Source organism: Belonocnema kinseyi, chromosome 10 (assembly GCF_010883055.1).
Source record: "Belonocnema kinseyi isolate 2016_QV_RU_SX_M_011 chromosome 10, B_treatae_v1, whole genome shotgun sequence".
Classification (NCBI taxonomy): Eukaryota; Metazoa; Arthropoda; class Insecta; order Hymenoptera; family Cynipidae; genus Belonocnema; species Belonocnema kinseyi.
This window is the reverse complement of record NC_046666.1, coordinates 107,032,012-107,051,348: the sequence shown is the minus strand read 5'-3', so window position 1 is coordinate 107,051,348 and position 19,337 is coordinate 107,032,012.

Here is a 19,337-nt window from a genome sequence, read left to right as displayed (position 1 = left end):
CGACACAGCCATTCACTCCTCCCTAAAGACCACAACACTTTCCTGAATTTTGGTCGCAATCCTAAAGCCGTAAATTCGTTCCATGCTCACGAAGTACCAACCCGACTCGATCCCACGAGGGCAGAGACTCAAGACCCGGACGTTTGGGCAGACCGAATGGAACGCTTATGAATATTCAGAGATCGGGTAGTACAGAATCTATAGGAGGTCTACAAGCGCCAAGCCCATTATTACACTATGAGGCGCAGAGAACCCATATTGGCGTTGACGACTTAGTCCTGATCAAAACCCGTACCCTATCCTCCGCAGAAAAAAATTTTTCCGCTAAATTGGCTAAAAAGTTCCATGGTCCTTTTCGCCTTATGAAACAATTGCCCCTGTAGTGTATGCGGTCTCCAATCTAAAAGATAAATTCGTAAGCAAGATGCATGTAAAAGATTTTAGACTATGCCGAACGTAGGCTGAACCCACTCCTTATTTCTTTGCCCTTAGGTCCGTACTGCTATCGAAAGATAAGGCTATCGAATATTGAGACCAGCTATCGTCAAGGCTATCGCAGCTATAGGATTTTCCTTGAAAACCGACCACAAATACTACTCCAACATGGCGGAAAGTGGTTCTAATCTGCCATCAACCTCTATGGATGAATTGGACGTCTAGTTCCAACGGTTTCTCAGGACTAAATCTGAATTTCCCCCAGCTTGGCGCCATCGGCAGCCGTTTCTAGACACCTTGCGCCCTCACGAGAGCAGCCGAAGAGTATGAGGTCACGACCAGCCGTCATACCTCCTGCTTCAACGGGCACAAGTGGCCTACTTACTGACCGCGTGTGCTACAGCACCCGACCGCGGATGGGATCTTAGTGGGTACGCAGACCCCCTGGCGGCGCAACATAGTCTCAGTGACACCATCCAGAGCTGAAAGAGAGACCAGGCTCCAGCGGTCATAGTTTAACCGGGACCACCCCCTAGACTGCCACCACCCGTCCATCTGCTCATTGGAGACACCTGGACATGGCATCAGAGAGAGAGAGAGATAGCCCTCGACGAGATGGACGCTACAAACTGGGTACGCACATTACTTACCGGCTAAACCGCATGCTGTCACTACCGATCGCCTGGGCAGTCGACGCTAAGTTTTCCAACGAACCAGGGAAGCATCGTTTAATGCCAACCAAGCCGAAGGGTGCTCCGAGGCAAAGTCGAGGCTGTAGGAAACCCCTGCGTCCCCCAAAACGGTAACCGGGTGCTGAAATTGTGGTTGCCCTCACCAAACCCACACCAGATGTCCACATACGCCCCTTCACACCTACTGCTACCGATGCAGATGGCCCAGATGTCACAATTAAGGGCTGCCCCTAGTGTTATGAGTAATGTAGAGCCGAGGGACCTTACCATCTAGGAAAACACAGAAAGTAAGAAGGCAAGACCACACTTTAAGAGAATATGGAGGCGTTAGGGTCACTCAGTAGCGATACTAACCAGGTCGACTAGCAACCTATTTCACCAGAAAGAAATTTTGTTCGCTATCGTCCATTAAATATTCCATTTTTCTAATACTGAAAATACGCAATTTAATACCTTAGTTTGTTATAGTACAGCAACGTAAATTTGACTACCATGAATTGAATTGATAGTTTGGTGTCATACAGTATTATAAAATTACTTCGATTATTTTTAACACCAGTCTTACTACCATAACGTTACTGTAAAAGCTAGCTGTCTTTATTTGAAACGTTGGATTTTGATGCTTTTTCTGAAGGACACACCTTAATGCTATCGTTCTTTTCTTGAATATTAGTTCTCTTCTCGGGCAAGCCCCACGCAGTTCTGCAGCCACTAAGATCCTTCTTTTTTTTCTTTCCTTTTGGCATTTTTCAATTTTTTAATTTTTTGTGCTTTCAATTCAACATTTAAATTCCTTTTTCTTTTCATTTATTTGTAAACTATTCTTTATTTGTCTCTAAATACAAATATTTAACAAAATTGTAATAATGTCTGAAAGTAACATACATCATTAATCGCTTATATTATCTTTCCCCTTATCCAACTACCATCCACCTAGTATGTAGCCAGTTCTCTAACCTGAAAAAGTCCCAGACTATTTTTGTGTTTTTTTTTGTCTTTATTTTTCACTCCCCTACAATTAAAATCTGGACTTAGCTCATTTACACTATTCTAAACTTAGTTTCAAGAGTAAAGAATTGGATCTCACTGAGACATTTTGTTTGTTTTTTTTTTGTTCAAAAGGTCGCAAATTCGAATCTTATTATTTTTGTTTCGAATATTACGTTCATACTTTCATTTTTTTATTTTGCTTTCTTTTAGTTGGTTCGTTCATTATCGTTGAAAAAGACCATTTCCGTTAAAGATTCTGCGTTGTTCTGTCAGGCCTTCAGAGAGCGGGGATCTACTTGCTGCTGCTACTCCAAATTAAGAATCGAGATTTGAATTTGAATCTGGTTTCCAGGGTTAACGGGGCCTTTGACGCTTAAAGCACTGGACTGAGAGCCCAGTATACTTCAACACTCCCGCAATGAGGATGAGAAGCAGGTCTGATTGTACTAGACTTATTGCCGTATGTTTTGCCAATGCGGATATTCTCGCTCCAGAGAGGACGAGAGCTTCCCCATTTACCGAAAATGGTACGGGCCTACCCTGTAGATATTTTTTTATCAGTCACAGAGCGTTCATTGAGCCGTCTCTGCATCCTTCTTTCAAACAGACACCAAGAGCGGAAAGAGCGAGTCGAGATTTGAACCAGCCAATCGCAGGGCAGCGTCGAGCAAGCAGCCAGTCAGCGACGTGCCGGGAAACTCGCCCAAAGGAGACGAGACAGCGAGATCGACGACCAACATGCCACGTTCTCTTTCGTTCGGCAGCCACGAGCCGGGAGACAGTCGCGCTTGCTACCTTTTAAACTTTTGTTGCTATCGAAATACAGGAATCATAAGTTTTTCTAATCTACACGTTTTTGATACTTGTCGAATATGGAAAAATCGGTTGAATTTTATTCTCTGTTGTCTGTGACACTGACTGCTTTCGCTTTAGCTTGTTTTTTTGTGCTTAATTTTTTTCTGACAGAAACCGGTGTACAATGTGCTTTACTATTAATATTTCTAATTACTTAGCTCAAATAAATTTTGCTAACCCGGTCAGAGCCGCACGAATTTCTATTTTCGGGTTCCAGAAGTAATTCATAAAATTATCACTGTTTGGGTCTTGATCTTCTCAATGCAGCTTTCGCTATCACGAAGCCAATATGGCCGTTGTTAATATTAATTCTAATTATAATGTAAGCTGGCTAGCCGAATTTTAATGTTTTATTAGTCTGTAGCAATTGAGGACTTAGCCTCATGTGAAGATTTCTTTTCCGTTATTTTTAGGTTAGGCAGAATACTATGCTCACGTATGGAGAATTACCAATTAACTTAGCCTTTGGAGAATCGGCCGTTCGATCGAGCACTTATTAGTTTTTAAATTTATCTATCGCGTAAATTCTCGAAAAATTGGTCCTCTCGTTAAGTTGCTCATGAATAGTAAAATCTTGTAGAATAAATTTCATCCTATTTTCAATAGTATTTCTACTCTTTGTTTTCTTTTTATTTACGAGTAAGTTGTAGATTAAGGTTAAATTTCGTTTTATGATGAATTGATTTTGTTTTCCAACTGATCCACCCCCTCTACCATCACTCGTTAGAGGATTGAATCTAGCCTGGGCCCACAAATCCCGCCTACGTACCTTTGAGTAATTATCACATAATCTGGTTGGTGCATGCGTGCCTGGCGCCCAAGAAACTTTGAGAGCTTTCGTTTCAGTTTACACTATCGTGATTCCAGATGTGACACGAGAGGAGGGAAAAATAAGTAAACGGTTAGTTTATCGCTACAAACTTTAGAACCTTAATTTGGACCTTATAGAAACGAGCTTGCCTTAACTTATTTTGACGATATTTTGATATATGCGAATACTTAGAAAGAAATGTTAGAAAAAATAGAAAATGTGTTGCAATTACTGTCAAATTGAAGGCTGAATTTAAATATAAAAAAGTATAGATTCGCGATGAAAGAAATTAAATATGTGGGGTTTATGATTACCGATAAAGGAATTCATCCGGGTCGTAGAAATCTGCAAGCAATTCTTGATTTTCCCACTCCGACGAACATTCACGGGGTTCGAATGTTTCTTGGCATTGCTAGTTTATTTAGGAGGTTCGTACCTAACTTCCCTAAAATTTTCAGTCCTCTAGTTGAACTTATAAAATCTGGTTATGTGTTTTAGTGGAAATCTCGTCAAGAAGCGTGCTTTGGTGAAATTAAATTAAAATTTAAAAGCGACCCGATATTAGGAATTTTCAACTCGAAAGTGACTAAGGCTGAATTGCACACCGATACGTCGAGCGAAGGTCTGGGAGCAACGTTGGTCCAAACTAACAAGCGAAACATGTTACATTTTATTTACACGGTCAGTCGTCGAACGTCAGATACAGAATAAGCCTATGATTCGAGCAAGCTCGAACTGCTAGCCATTGTGTGGTCGGTTGATAGACTCCGTTACTTTCGTATTCCGCTTCATTTTAATATTTACACTGACTGTCAAAAACTGATTAATATCAATACTATGAGAAAAAAAATCAAATTTTTGGAAAAAAGGGTGAAAAACGGATACAATTGGCAGATTTTAATTACGTTAAGACACACTAGGGCTTGCGTTGAATGCATTCTTGATAAAAATAAAGTTGGACGGCATGTAGGAGAATTACATATAATTCCTACCGGAAAAAGACCATAGGAAATTTGTCATGTCGACCATTTGAGTCCGTTTGTGTCTACAAGATATTTAAAGTAATATATATATGCAATCGTTTGTAATTTCAGAAAATTTACTCAGTTTTATGCTGTCAAAAATGTAAAATCATTTCCCACTATTGAAAAATTAGAGATAATTTTAAATCATTTCGAAACCCCAAAAAGGATCATTTCTGATATAGGAACAGCATTTACGTCTAATAAGTTTACGGAATTTTTTAAAAAGCATGGTATTTCACACGCACTTAACTCGTCTCGCCACCCTCAGGCAAACGCCAGCTGAAGTTAGACGTAAATTGATAGAATAAATCAATCAAGTAAAACTAAAACCGAAAGAAAGTTACGATAAGCCATGGTATAAAAATGTAAAATATAAGGAAGGAAAAATTGTTTACATGAAACAAAACAACAATGCTACATGCGGTTCAACCAAATTACAACCTCGATTCAAGGGTCCATTGATTGTTGTACAAATCCTTCCTGCTGGCACATATAGGGTTTAAAGTTTACATTAAAAGGGGTTCACACCGCTAACTGATACGACAGCTCTTGTAAGCCAGATTAAAATTTGGCGTGGTTTTGTAGATAGGTGATAAGGAGTATGAGCTAGACGAAGAATCGGATTAATTTAGTTCCGATGATGAACTTATTGAATCATCGGTACTCGAACAGGCTGACAGCGAATATAGCAGCAGAGATGTCCAATCGAAAAGCGAGGATCGAATTGATGCACCCGATAATGTCGAAATTAGTTCAGAAACGGGTGTCGAAACTGAAAATAATATGAATAAAAATTTACCAAAGCGATTGCGACTTCTACAGAAAAAATTTAAAGATTTCGTTTTGTAATTTAAAATGTTTACATAGAATTTTGTAAAGTCCGAATTATCACTCGTAAAATAAACAATCAAATTTCGTTTATTAGGTAGCGCGCGAACCTTTGACGCCGAGTTCAATTGTTTATAACAATTAAAAGCGGAGAAATTAATTTTTCTTAACAATTTATATCTCCTTTTCTAATGAACATTAAGAGTCCAAAGGGCGATGGGCAGGGGATCGCGATTTCTCGCTTTTCGTCGCTCGTACGGAAACGCTTTGGCGACTTCAAACTCGCTCGAGTAGTCATATCTACGAAACCACTCGATGAAAATTGATTATTCCTTTTTTAATTAAACAGAGCGCATCGAGAGGAAAAATAGTTTTCACTCGAATATGCGCTAATGCAATTTTTTAATCCTATTATTTACAAGTGAAAATTGCAACTACATTTTGTTTCAATGAATGTTTAATGAATGTTTAATAAAAAAGTTGACATAACGTTTGCGAATCATCGTAAATGTGAGTTGCAAATTGTTTATTCGCTTTATCACCTCGACGGAGGCTTTTTTATGACAATTTCTCGGTAAAATAATACATAGGTACACATTTTTTTCATTTGTATTGTCTTCTTTTTTAACATAGCTACTAATTGAATGTAATAACTTGGACAATCGATGGAATGCAAAAGTGCGTTAGGTACTGTCACGACGCAAAGTACGTTTTTGTCGAGAGTGTATATTTTAGGCTTTTCCAGAAGTTGTCGAGATGCGCATGTTCTGAGATTTGGGCTCTCTTTAAGTCGTTGGTTACTGCAGCATTTATGTACAAGATATTTTTTTTCATACATTGATTTTATTTGCAAGGTCGATGTTGACTTTCTTGTGAATTATTTTTTTTCTACTTCTACTTGGGTAAACCCGGTTATCCATCATAGCCACGGACTAAGTCAAGTGACTAATGATATTAGAATGTTATGAGTTAATGCAAGTAATTTAATACGATGCTTGAAACATCCGGCGATGATGTTGTAGGTATCGAATTACGAACGGTCACGAGCGTTAGAGGTGACAACAGTCACCTCTGGAAGCTTTCTTAGAGCTAACATCTGCCACTCCACGGATTTTTAGTCGCTCACTTCCTGATGGTCAAGAAAGTTTCTTACAGTGCGACATGTGTTCAATAAAACCACCTTCTGAGCAGCTGCCAATGCCCTATTGACTCCTAAATGCTCAAGATGTTCAGTGCATTTCCCGTGCACATTGCCTGTAGCCGAAGTCACAATGAGATGAATAGATGCATGATTCACATTCCTCCATATGGTCTTTACTTCATGCCTCAACTAGCTATACTTGTGGATCTTGGTTGTATAGGTTGACTGCAAATTTCGGTTACGGGGACAAGCAATGTCGATGATGTAGACTCTTTAACCTTTTTTCCTCACATTACGATGTCAGGTCGATTGGCCCAGATGTAATGCTCCGTTTATATAGTAACATCCCAATATAAGATGTAATCTTCGCTTTCTAAAACGGGCATTGGAATGTATCTATAGAAGGAAATCTATTCTTTTAAGAGTCCTAGGTTTTAGGGCAAGTTGTTGATGTATAATGCCCGCTACATCATTATGTCTATGCGTATATTCTCTTTGAGCCATTACGCGACAGCCATCAATAATGTGTTTGATGGATTCGTTGATATCTCCACATAATCGGCAACGGTCAACCACGTCTTGATGTAACACCTGTTTGCGATAAATCCTGGTGCTCTCAACCTTGTCCTCTATTGCAATGACGAATCCTTCCGTCTCTGGATACAGAAAACACTTTTTTAGCCAAATATTAGATGCCTCACTATCCACTTCATTTTGATCTAACGTTTTGGGGTGCTCGGCATAGATGGCTTTCTGCCTCCATTTTATTTCTAATCCCTCTATGGTTTTTGTCCTGATATTCAAGGTCCCATCTGAGGACAAATTTAAGGGCGTGTATTCAAGATCTGCTTAACAGATGGTACTGTAAAGCACAACATTTCATTTGCTGTTAAAATAGTCTCGCAACTGTATAACTTGTGACTCAGACAGTTTTTTGACATCTACAACGCCCCCAATCCCTAAATGTCGTGGTAGAACTACCCTTTTAATCGCCGAATTTCTGTGGTGCATTCAGTGCTTCGTCATTTCTACGCGGACAATTTTGTTTAACTTTAAAGTTCGGTGTTAGACCATTTTATAGGCCCGAAGGAGTACGTGAGGACAGGGATGGCATATGTGTTTGTCTTCACTATCGTATGTTGAATACCCTTAGGTTCAAGAATACCCAGATATTTATATGATTCGCCTGCAGCCATTTCCTCGATGTCATTTTCGAACTCGTTCTCTAACTCTGCGGTCCCTAATTCCCATTCGATTAATTTCACTGTTCTACATTTATCTAGTCCGTACTCCATTAGGATATTATTGGAAAACTACTTTCTGACATTGATCACTTGCTGCAGCTTCTGGCCTGAACTAGCGTACAGCTTCAGGTCATCCATGTAAAGAAGATGGGTCAATCGATGACCATCCTCATTATCATGGATTCTGAAACCATGAGACATGCTGTGTAGTGTTTTGCTCAATGGATTCATCGCTAAACAGAACCATAGTGAGCTAAAGTAGTCTCCTTGAAATATACTACTACTCCTTGAAATATTTCGTAAAGTTTTAAGACTTTAAGAAAATAGTCATGAGGCACGGAAGGAAACGCTTACTTGTAGTCAATGTATGCCATGTGTAAGTTCCTTTGATGCTCACGAGCTTGAGTCATGGCAACAGCGTCTATAGTAACCAGATCTTTACAGCCTCGTGAGTTTTTACAACATCCTTTTCTTTCTTATGTAAGAATGTCATTCTCATCGCAATGAGAATATACCTTATCTGCAATGATAGCTGTAAGACATTTATAAATGGTTGGAAGACAGGCTATCGGTCGAAAGTCAGATGGATTTTAAGCGTCTGTTTTTTTTGTATCATATACGTAGTACCTTGGAGCATAAAACCTGTCATCAGATCTGGGTGTTCAATGATCTTCTGAAAACACCTATCCAACGCAAGATGCACACTCGTCAGGTACTTGTACCAGAAGTTGTGCACCATGTCCGGACCTGGAGCTTTCGAATTACTTGCTCTTTTCAAGACCGCTGAAACATCCAAAGCTTCGATGTTTGCAAGATGCATTTCAGGGCTATTGCTTGCCCTTGCTTCCTCCAGTTTGAACCACGCAGTGTCCAAATTGCATCTGCTCATTTTCCCCAAACACCCGACCAGTAGTTAGTCATATCTTCCAATTGAGGGACTTCGGTGCCTCGGTGGTTATTTAGCTTTACTCTCAGTTCACGATAGAACCTTCTTTCATCTCTCTGAAAGTTTTGATTTTGTTGCCTTCGTGCATTACTTTTCTTGTGTGCACTGTTCGATGCAATCTCATGTAATCCCTGGTAATCTTGCGTAATTCCTTGTAATATTGTGTAATCCCTAGTGATCTTGTGTAATCCTGTGTATTCTTAGAAATAATATGTAATCTGTGTAATCCCCGTAATCTTTTGTGATCATATGTAATCTATTGTAATCCCATGTAATCCGTTGTGATCCCATGTAATCTATTTTAATCCCGCGTAAACATGTGTAATCCCATGTAATTTGTGAATTCTATGTAATCTTATGTAATCTCATGTAATTTCGTGTAATCCCATGTAATTCCGTATAGTCCATCTAAACTTGCGTAATCTTTCGTAATATATTGGTATAAATAGAGATATAATTTTTTGAACTCTTTAAATGAAGGGTAGTGCCCGAGACAATAAGCATTCTGGTACAGTTCTTGTGGAATCTATTTTCACGGCCGATGCCAATTACCCATTTTCGCGATAAGAACTCGCAATGAAGTAAACCACGAATATTTCAAGGGAAAAATTCGGCTGATATAAAATTGGCGTTGTTGATAACAGAATCTATTAAAACTTCTACCGAGTAGCCTTCAACTCTGACTCCAAGCATCAACGTCCAGTTACTGTTCATTTTTGCAGCTAGACTTGATGAGAATAATATTAGTAAGTGACGAGATTTAAGCTTGCTAGGAAATATCACCGACAAAATCGGAAGAATAGAATTCCCGTTTGAACTTGAAAGAAGAGATGAATTTCCCATTTTAGACTTATTAAATATGTAAATCTGACCCTCACGTAATTTACGCGTATTTAATTAAAATAGAAGAGTGATTGGAAGAAACCACAGTTCCTTGGGTTTGGACGCTTTCCTCTTGAAGCTCTATTTATAGAATCCCTTCTATTTAACTAAATTTCGAAAGGTTGAAAGAAAAGAAAATCAGAAGGAATGTTCCTTCACTCATTTATGATGAACCCACAGACTCAAAAGAGTGAAGAAAAGTTTGTCCGTGATCCTTACCTATGAAAGAACCACAGTCCTCGGCTCTGGGCAGAAAAGTGTCGAAAAAGCCGCGCTTACTCGGTTTTACTGGCGCGGGCGATTTTCTCCCTCTGGGTCCGTTCCCACTATTGAGCTTGTAGACGTGTTCACACAAGAAAATACGTGTGCAGTATTCTGCATTTATTTATTCATTTATTTAAATTATGTTATCCACAAAATACACATAAATAACTACGAAGCTTGTCAGAAGTATTAGAAATATTTAAAAAATATATCTTTCTAAAATAGCTTTCAATACCGGATTTTTACACAATATAAACACTACACTCTTCCCGTTAACACACCAATATTGGCAACGTCGCAAACTTCTGCTTCTCGGGTAGCGATCCGATAGGCAGATAGACAGATTGCACGCGATAGGTTAGAGCTCTGAATGTGTGCACGGTCGGCTCGTGCGTGAGCCATTTTCAACATACGGCACATTTATTTTCTGATGCGAACATCTTAAGCGCTTCTTACGCCATTCTTCATTTATGGATATAGTCCGGACGCTATATCCACATCCGTCGGATTCGCATTTGATATGCAATGTTGTTAACGGGATAAGATAAGATAAATAGTTTTTGCAAAAAAAGCGATAATAGGTAAAATAATGGACAAAAATAAGTATACTTCCTGTGCTGAGTAATATTCTTTTAGTTAAAAAAAATTTTGTTATAATCAAAAAAATAAGTTGAAACGAATGATTTTTAGGATGGACGCTATGTCTCTAAAGTTAATAATTTTAAAGATAAAAGGATTTTAATTTACGAACGAAAAATGCCTTTTAATTAATAGTTCTGTTCCTCAAAAAGGATTTGCTTTATTACGAAAAGTTTAACACAGAAGCGTTCTTTGCTCACTATCAAATATATTTCCGTATAAAGTTGATAAAAAATTAATTATTTTGATATAATTAGGCATCAATGCTTAAATAGTCTTTTTAACTTTACACAGATTCACAGGAAAAAGATATAAAGGAGTCATAATTTGCATAGTGCTTCTTGTAATCTCTCTGAAACCAGTGATATCATTTTCAATAAAAATCTATTAAAATCCGCACCTGTAGAGGTAACGAAAATATCTTAAAGAAATTCGCATCAAACTTTGTTTCTATACATTCTACGTGATTGGAATAAAGTTCAAATAATTCGAAAGTAAATTAGAATCCATTCATAATATACAAATTATTAAATTTTTATTCTCTGTAGAAATATCAATGTTAATTAAAAAAAAAATTTAAGATCGGCTGTTATTAGGTACAATGAGCTGGCTACTCCCTGATGGGCTGATATGGACACGTAGCACATACATGTGCACAGGCGTGCCCCCGACAGCCCGTCAGGGAGTAGCCAGCCTATTGTACCCAATGACAACTGATCTCGAAAAAAAGTTTAAAAATTAACAATGATATTTCTACAGGGAATAAAAATTAAAAAATGTACATTTTATGAATAGAATCCGAATCACTTTTGAAATTATTTGAACTTTATGCCAACCTCGTTGGGTATATAGAAACAAAGTTAGATTCGATATTATTTAAGATCTTTTCATTACCTCTACAGGTACGAATTTTAATAGATTTTTATTAAAAATGATATCACTGGTTTTAGAGAGATTACAAGAATCACTATGCAAATTTTGACTCCTTTATATCTTTCTCCTGTGAATCTGTGTAATGTTAAAAAGACTACTTAGGCATTGATACCTAATTATACCAAAATAATTAACTTGTCATCAACTTTATACGGAAATATATTTTCTAGTGAGCAAAGAACGCTTCTGTGTTAAACTTTTCCTAATAAAGCAAATCCCTTTTGAGGAACAGGACTATTAATTAAAAGGCATTTTTCGTTCGTTAATTAAAATCCTTTTATCTTTAAAATTATTTAATTTATAGAGATAGCGTCCATTATGAAAATTGTTCTTTTCAACTTATATTTTTGATTATAACAAAACTTTTTAAAAATAAAAGAATACTACTCAGAACAGAAAGGATACCAATTTTTGTCCATTATTTTATCTATTATAGCTTTTTTTGCAAAAACCTTTGATCTCATCGAATGAGTGTCCGAACATCTTTTCTTCCTCTTTTTCTCTATAGAAAAATTCAAAAGAAAATTTTTTTAAATATTGAACGGTAGTTTAATAATTAATTGATGATGAAAATTTAATTAATCGGTTATATCTCGAGATCGCCATAAATGCCAGAGGCGTATCACGCAGATTCGGAATCAGGAGATCAGCCTGAAAAAGAATCATTGACAACATTGCATATCAAACGCAAATCCGATAGAAGTGGGTATGGTGTCTGGACTAATAGCGATTTAAGACTGCTATAATTTTCGCTTCTATTGTAAGTACAATAATTGCTTGCCAATATTTTACCGTTGAGCGATATTTTATCTGAGGCAGTCGGAGCGCCTCAATATGCAACCTTAACATAATTTGAATATTATTCTAACAAATTTGAACAAACTTAAAATCTATACAAACCTTACCTTATTTATTTATTTTACAATACGATCCAGACAGCATCCTGTCTCTATTATTTTTCTTTGGCTTACCTTTCCTCCAATAATCCAATCGCAACTAACACTTCTGTATGCACTAATAGGTCCCCGCGATTACTATTTTTCAAAGGTAAAAAAAGTCCCTTGGTTACGAATATCTTCGGTAGATTTTTAAAATATGCGTCCATTTTGGTTTGAACCATTTTTTGTACAATTTCATTATTTATCCACAAAAAAAATTATAAAATACTTTTTAGCATGACTGAGCAAAACTACAACTTTTTTACCTCTTGCAGTTTTTTCGCGACAAACCGTTCGCAGTGTACAACGCTATAAACAAATCAGTTTTTAACTAAATACCCATGTTTGCAGTGTTACCTCAGAATCTATTGCTGAGAAAAATTTGAAGCTTGTTCACGCTCTGTATCGAGGATAGATCCCTTGAAAGGCATAGTAAAACTTCCGATTGAATAAAAAATTCTTTCCGTAAATTAATGTTAAACAGTTACTATTTTTCAGAAGAAATTGTTTCCTCTTCAGTTAGGAAAAAAAATCATCTAGACGAACCAGTGTCATTATATTGCTTAAAATTTTTGCAAAACCTTTATCTAAAATTGATAACAAAATTTGTTGTTTGTAATCTTTCTTGATAAATTGCTTATAACTATTGACATAAATAATGCCCCTCAACAACCAGATTAAAAAATGTTCTTTTATCAATTTTTAATATATAATTAAACTTTTAACCCTCGTGATCTTGTCTATTATAAACAGCCATAAAAAATGCATAAATCGAATCTCGAAATTGAAAGTTTTCGTTAATAACAATAGTTATAAGCAATAAGGTGCAGGTATCAGAAATGCTTCCTAAGATAATCATATTGTTTACGCTAAAATTAACGATATAAAAAAACGTAATCGCTAATAACATGAAAATTGTGGCATGTAGAGGGAGGCTAACAGTTATAAAAATTACATTGTTTATGAGGCCGTAAATAAATAATGACTTGTCGTACGACAAATATCATAAGAGTAAAAAGTTTAATTATGTATCAAGGATTGATAAAAGAAAATTTCTGAATGAATTCTGATTGTTAAGGGTCATTTTTTATAGCAATAGTCATAAGCAATTTATCAAGACAGATTGTAAACAATAAATTTTATTATTGATGTCAGATAAAGACTTAAGAACAATTTTAAGCAATATAATGACACTGTTTGGTCTGGAAGATTTTTTAAAATAAATAAATAGTCTAAACGATTTTTTCTGAAAATAGCAACTTTTTAACAACAATTCACGGAAAGAAGCTTTTATTCAATCAAAGGATTTCTGATTCCTCTCAAGAGATCTATCCTCGATATAGACAGTAAACAAGTTTCAAATTTTTCTGAGCAATGCATTCTGAGGTAACACTGTGCAAATATGGCGATGTGTTTAAAAACTCATTTGTTCATAACGTTGTACACTGCAAACGGTTTATCGTGAAAAAAAAACGGCAAGACGCAAAAAATTGCAGTATTGCTCAGCCAGTCTAAAAATGATTTTATACATTTTTGTGTGAATAAATAATGAAATTCTAAAAAAAAATGAAAAAAAATTGATGCAGACTTCGAGAACGAACATAAAGTGCACACAGAACTGTTAGTGGTTACCGGATTACAGCATGTCAAATGAAAAAACCAAAAAAATTCTTAGTAAGCAAATTTAATTTTTGGTCGCAATTCGCAAATAAACGTGCTCCAATTTTAGGTTAATGTCCATTCGACAAGAATTTTAATCAAGCTTTGGGACTTATCAAATAAATAAGTAAAAGTGTTACATTATAAAACCAATTCGCGAGCCAGATTGAATTGCGGAAAAACATGTATATCAACAATATTTATTTCTTGCTTTCTCATAGAAAAGCTTCGTAGTGGTAACAAAATCCAGTGTGTATGGCACACACTAAAAAAATGGTTAGTTGTGCCAACTATTTAGTTAGTAAGATATGGTACAGCTGTTTTATAGTTTGATACTACTATTTTATTAGTTCGTATAACAATTATATTCGCTGCCGCGACTATTCAGTTAGAACCAGCAACTAAGCAAATAGTGGTCCCAACTAATAAAATAGCAATACCAGATCTTGTAAACTAAATAGTTGGCCCAACCAACCATTTTGTTTGGTGCGCTTTTTAAGGATCCTGCAATATCTGGAGAACGCGTACAGATAAATTGATCAAATTTAGCACACTTATTCCACTATATACCAAGTGCAATTTTTTTACTAGGGTTCAGCAAAATATTTGATTTTGAAATTTTGACATACTTTTGTGAATTTTGTGAAATTGATTTTCCACTATAAGTTCTCAAACAATAAAAATGCTAAAAGTCTATGTAAGGAGAAGAAGGGAGCAAAGTGCTCATTAGATGAGAACAAAAGTTTATACAGCTTCACAGCTAATTGTATTTTTTCTCACAATGCTTCTTTTCAGTGCAATTCATAAGTGCAATTTTCTTACGTTCGCCATTTTCAGGAGAAGAAATGGAAAAAATGGAAATATATGCTGGAACAATATACTCGTTACAAGCATGGCATAAAATGGGGAGTAAACCCATACTTTGGTGACATGTCTTTCGTGGATCCATTTCTTAGACGCAACATGTGAGTAATGCAAAGAAATAATGGCACAAAATTGAAAGGTATTGAACCATAACAACATAAACGCCCCGTTTTCATTTTTTTTCGTCCACATTGTAGTTCGAAATTATTTTTGGCACGCAGCCACAAATATTTAATTGACATAAAAAAAATAATTCATTCATTTTCCTGTTGAAAATTCCTATATAGAATCCTATGTAGGAACTTTGCAAGAATCTGTACATGCTCCTATGAGGTTCCCATGTGGATTCTGACATATGATTCCTTCAAGGAAAAGTGGCAAGGATCTTATATAGGTTCCTGTACAGTTTCCTGGTCATCGTGAAATGTCTTAGTATCTTACCCAAGTACACATTTTATAATACCTACATTGCATTATAGCCTTGATGGCTGCAAGTGTTTGCGCACTTTATGTTTATGTTTAGAAACTGTCGAGTTAACAGTTTGAGGGTCGAATCCTCAGAGTTGTGCGAATTTATAAGTAAATATAAATTAAATTGCACAAATAAAAATATTCCCTCGACAGGTGTCTATGCAGGAACCTTTGTAATATCGTGTGTCATTTTCTGTATGATAGCCTCTTAAGTACCTGGAAAAGATCCTATGTCAGACATTTCACGACGACCAGGAATCTTAAAAGGTAACTACATAAGGCACTTGTCACTTTTCCTTGAAGTAGCCATACTTCAGACCCCACATAGGAACCTCATAGGCTCATGTACAATTTCTAGCAAAGTTCCTATGTGAGATTCTATACGGGATTCTTTATAGGAATTTTCACAAGAGTTAACTGTTTATAATATAAAGATAGCTAATTAATCAATCTCCAATTTTTATTTTTAACAAAGAAGAATGTATTTGAGTCTAGAGTTGGATTAATTACTGCTGTTCAGGATTACATTATTTAAATAAGTCATTTCATAAGCGTCGAATATTTAAATGGCAAAACTGAAATTGTTGGAGGTTGAATAATTTTAGTTAAAAGCAAAGTTGAAGTTAATGCATCACAGTGCTTTTCCTAATCAGTTCCCAGTGGCCAAACAAAATTAGGGACGTCTTAGAGGCGTCTTCACAGCATCCTCAAGACATCTGTTGGAACATGTATTTTGGAACATATCATTTAGAATATGTCTTTGAGAACATGTGTTTTGGAACATGTGTTTTGCACATCCTAAGAATGCTATGTAGACGTGTATTGTCAGTAAAAAAGATGTCGTGAGAACGTTATATCTATTTGAGATGTGTTCAGGACATCCTTATAAGATTAGACGTTTTAGAGACGTGGAGCCAGCTAAAAATGCGTGTACAAGAACCTCGAAGAATCCTGCATATGTGACGTGCGCCAAAGAAAGGGGGCTTACTCTGAAAAGTGAGATTTTTCAGGGCGAGCGGTGAACTCGACGCGATAGACCGAACTTTTAGGAAAAAGGAAAGACTCACGAAATCTTCCCTCTCCACTTACCATTACATTCTCACGGAAAGAGATAGGTTGTAGACGCGGATCACGGAAGGGGTACAGATGAGACACATAGATGGGGTGGTGAGTGGTGGGAGGTGTTTCACATAATATCGAGCTGTCGAGTCATATCCCGATTTCTCGGGTACCTAACAACTCAATTAATAGCAATAATAACGCTCGGATTTTTTCCACGATGGATTCATCAAAAAGAGCAGCTCAAAAACTATCGAAATTTGTAAAAACCTTGATTTAGATTTTTTAGAGTAAGCCCCCTTTCTTCGACGCACGTCAAATATGTTTCTGTACACGAACCTGCATATGAACTTATAGAAGCAATCTTCACGGATCTTGTGCAGGAATTTGGCGAAGGAAACTGTGCACAATCTTGTGAAAGTAGCTGCACCGATAAAGTAACCTCTGAAGTTTCATATATAGGTTCTTGCACAGGTACTTTTACGAAGGAAATGGAGGCGCAGGATTCTATACAGTAACGTGTATAGGTTCCCTTACAGAAATCCATCAAAAGAACCTTGGAAAGGATCCTTTACAGAAACATGTATTGGTACCTTTATAGAAAGTCATCACGAAAACTCATGTCGCTTACAGCTAGAAAGTTGCCTTCCTTTTATTCCCTTGAAGATTTATCTCATCATCGAGAGAGCCCGGCCACTAGGAAACCCTCGCAGATTAGTTCCTACGTAGGTTTATGTAAAGGATATAGGTACCTTTATAGAAAGTCATCACGAAAACTCATGTCGCTTACAGCTAGAAAGTTGCCTTCCTTTTATTCCCTTGAAGATTTATCTCATCATCGAGAGAGCCCGGCCACTAGGAAACCCTAGCAGATTAGTTCCTACGTAGGTTTATGTAAAGGATCATGAACAAGTTCCTCTACATGAACCCACGCTTTATTGAGCTCTGAGAAGGTACTTGAAAAGGATCATTCAAGGGTTACCTTGCATTCATGTTCCTTTGCAGGATCATATACAGTAGGGCGTATCGAAAAAAACATGTTGTTTGTGCGCAGCTCTAATAACAATGGAAACCTTCTGTTGGGAGTTAAAAGCACTCTCCTAAAGTTTCATACAAAACAAAATCTTCTGTCTTTGCATCGCAGATATAGCTAAAAATCTCAAAAGACGAAGCACTTCTTAAAATTTGGAACGCAACAAATTTTTTTTTGAGATTTAAATTATCCATAAAAATTTTCAACACAAGTCGATCTTTATTTGCATAGATACAATTTCGTTAACATAGTTTTTTATCTTCCTAATTGACTTTGAAGTTTCAAAAAATCAGACCATGTCGACTTTTTCGCTATTTTCATAGAGTCGCGGTAAATTTATCGACTATTTGACGATATAATGTGTGATATATATTAAGGAGAATGTATTTTCAATATTCTGCAATAATAATACCATATATAAGGAATGTTGAAATTAAGATAATTTATATTGAATTTAAATGACAAGAAAACAGTTAAAAATGATATAGTGCACTTTATATAACAATAAAATTAGTTTTCAGGATATAAATTCTCAGAAAAAATAATTCGAAGCAAGTGGGTTTGTATCTACATAGCAAAAAATGATTAAAAATAATTAGTTAATTTTAATTAAATAATTGAATATTAATTATTTATTATTAATGATTAATTAATTCATTTTGTGCTATGCAGATACAAATCTACTTACGTCCAAGTATATTTTCTGATAATTTATATACCGAAATTTAATTTTATTGTCGAATAATTAGTAATATATCACTCTGAAATATTTTTTTGTTATTCTAAATCAATAGAAATTATTTTAATATCAACATTTCTTACATATTATTGCTTGAACATATTTCAAATACATTCCCATTAAAGCATCACACATTATATGGTCAAATAGTCGATAAATTCACCGTGACTGTAAGGAAATAGCGAAACAGTCGACTTTTTTCGATTTTTTGAAGAAGTTTTCTGTAATGAAATTTAAGGGGAGTGTTTTTGACTCCCAAAAAAGAGTTTTCATTGATATCAGATCTCCACGCAAACAACTTTTTGTTTTTTCTAAACGCCCTAATGTATAGTTTCCTTCCCCAAATTCCTGTACAGAAACCGTCAAGATTACCTGTACCGGTACGTGTCCAGTTTCGTGTACAGGAATATGTTCTGGGTCCTCCGCTGTTCCTGTACAGGAATTTTTAGCTTAGGATTAAACTGACACTGAACGTCCTAGGAACGTCTCAAGGACGCCATTGGAATTTTCATAGTTGTGTGCCTAATTAAACTGACTTCTCCGATATCTCGGGAAAAGCTTCACTTTTCTTTTAATTGAGAGAAAAGAATTTTAAGTGTTTTTCAATTATTCCATGAACAATGTGCCTTCGGTTACTTAGGCTACAATGGTTTCAGATCCTTCAATCCTTTTTCTTGTAATATTAAAATTTATTTTAATGCATTCTATTTAAGAAAATACACAATTCCTGGAACAAAAGTCCATTTATCTCATGAAAGATACTACAGATAATGAAGTAGCATTCGGTCCCAATGTTGGGAATTTTTTGTTATTTGAGACTGAGGGTGGGCAAATTTTAAACTTACCAACAACTGCATTACAGCTCCTGTCTGAGTTCAAAGAAAGTATG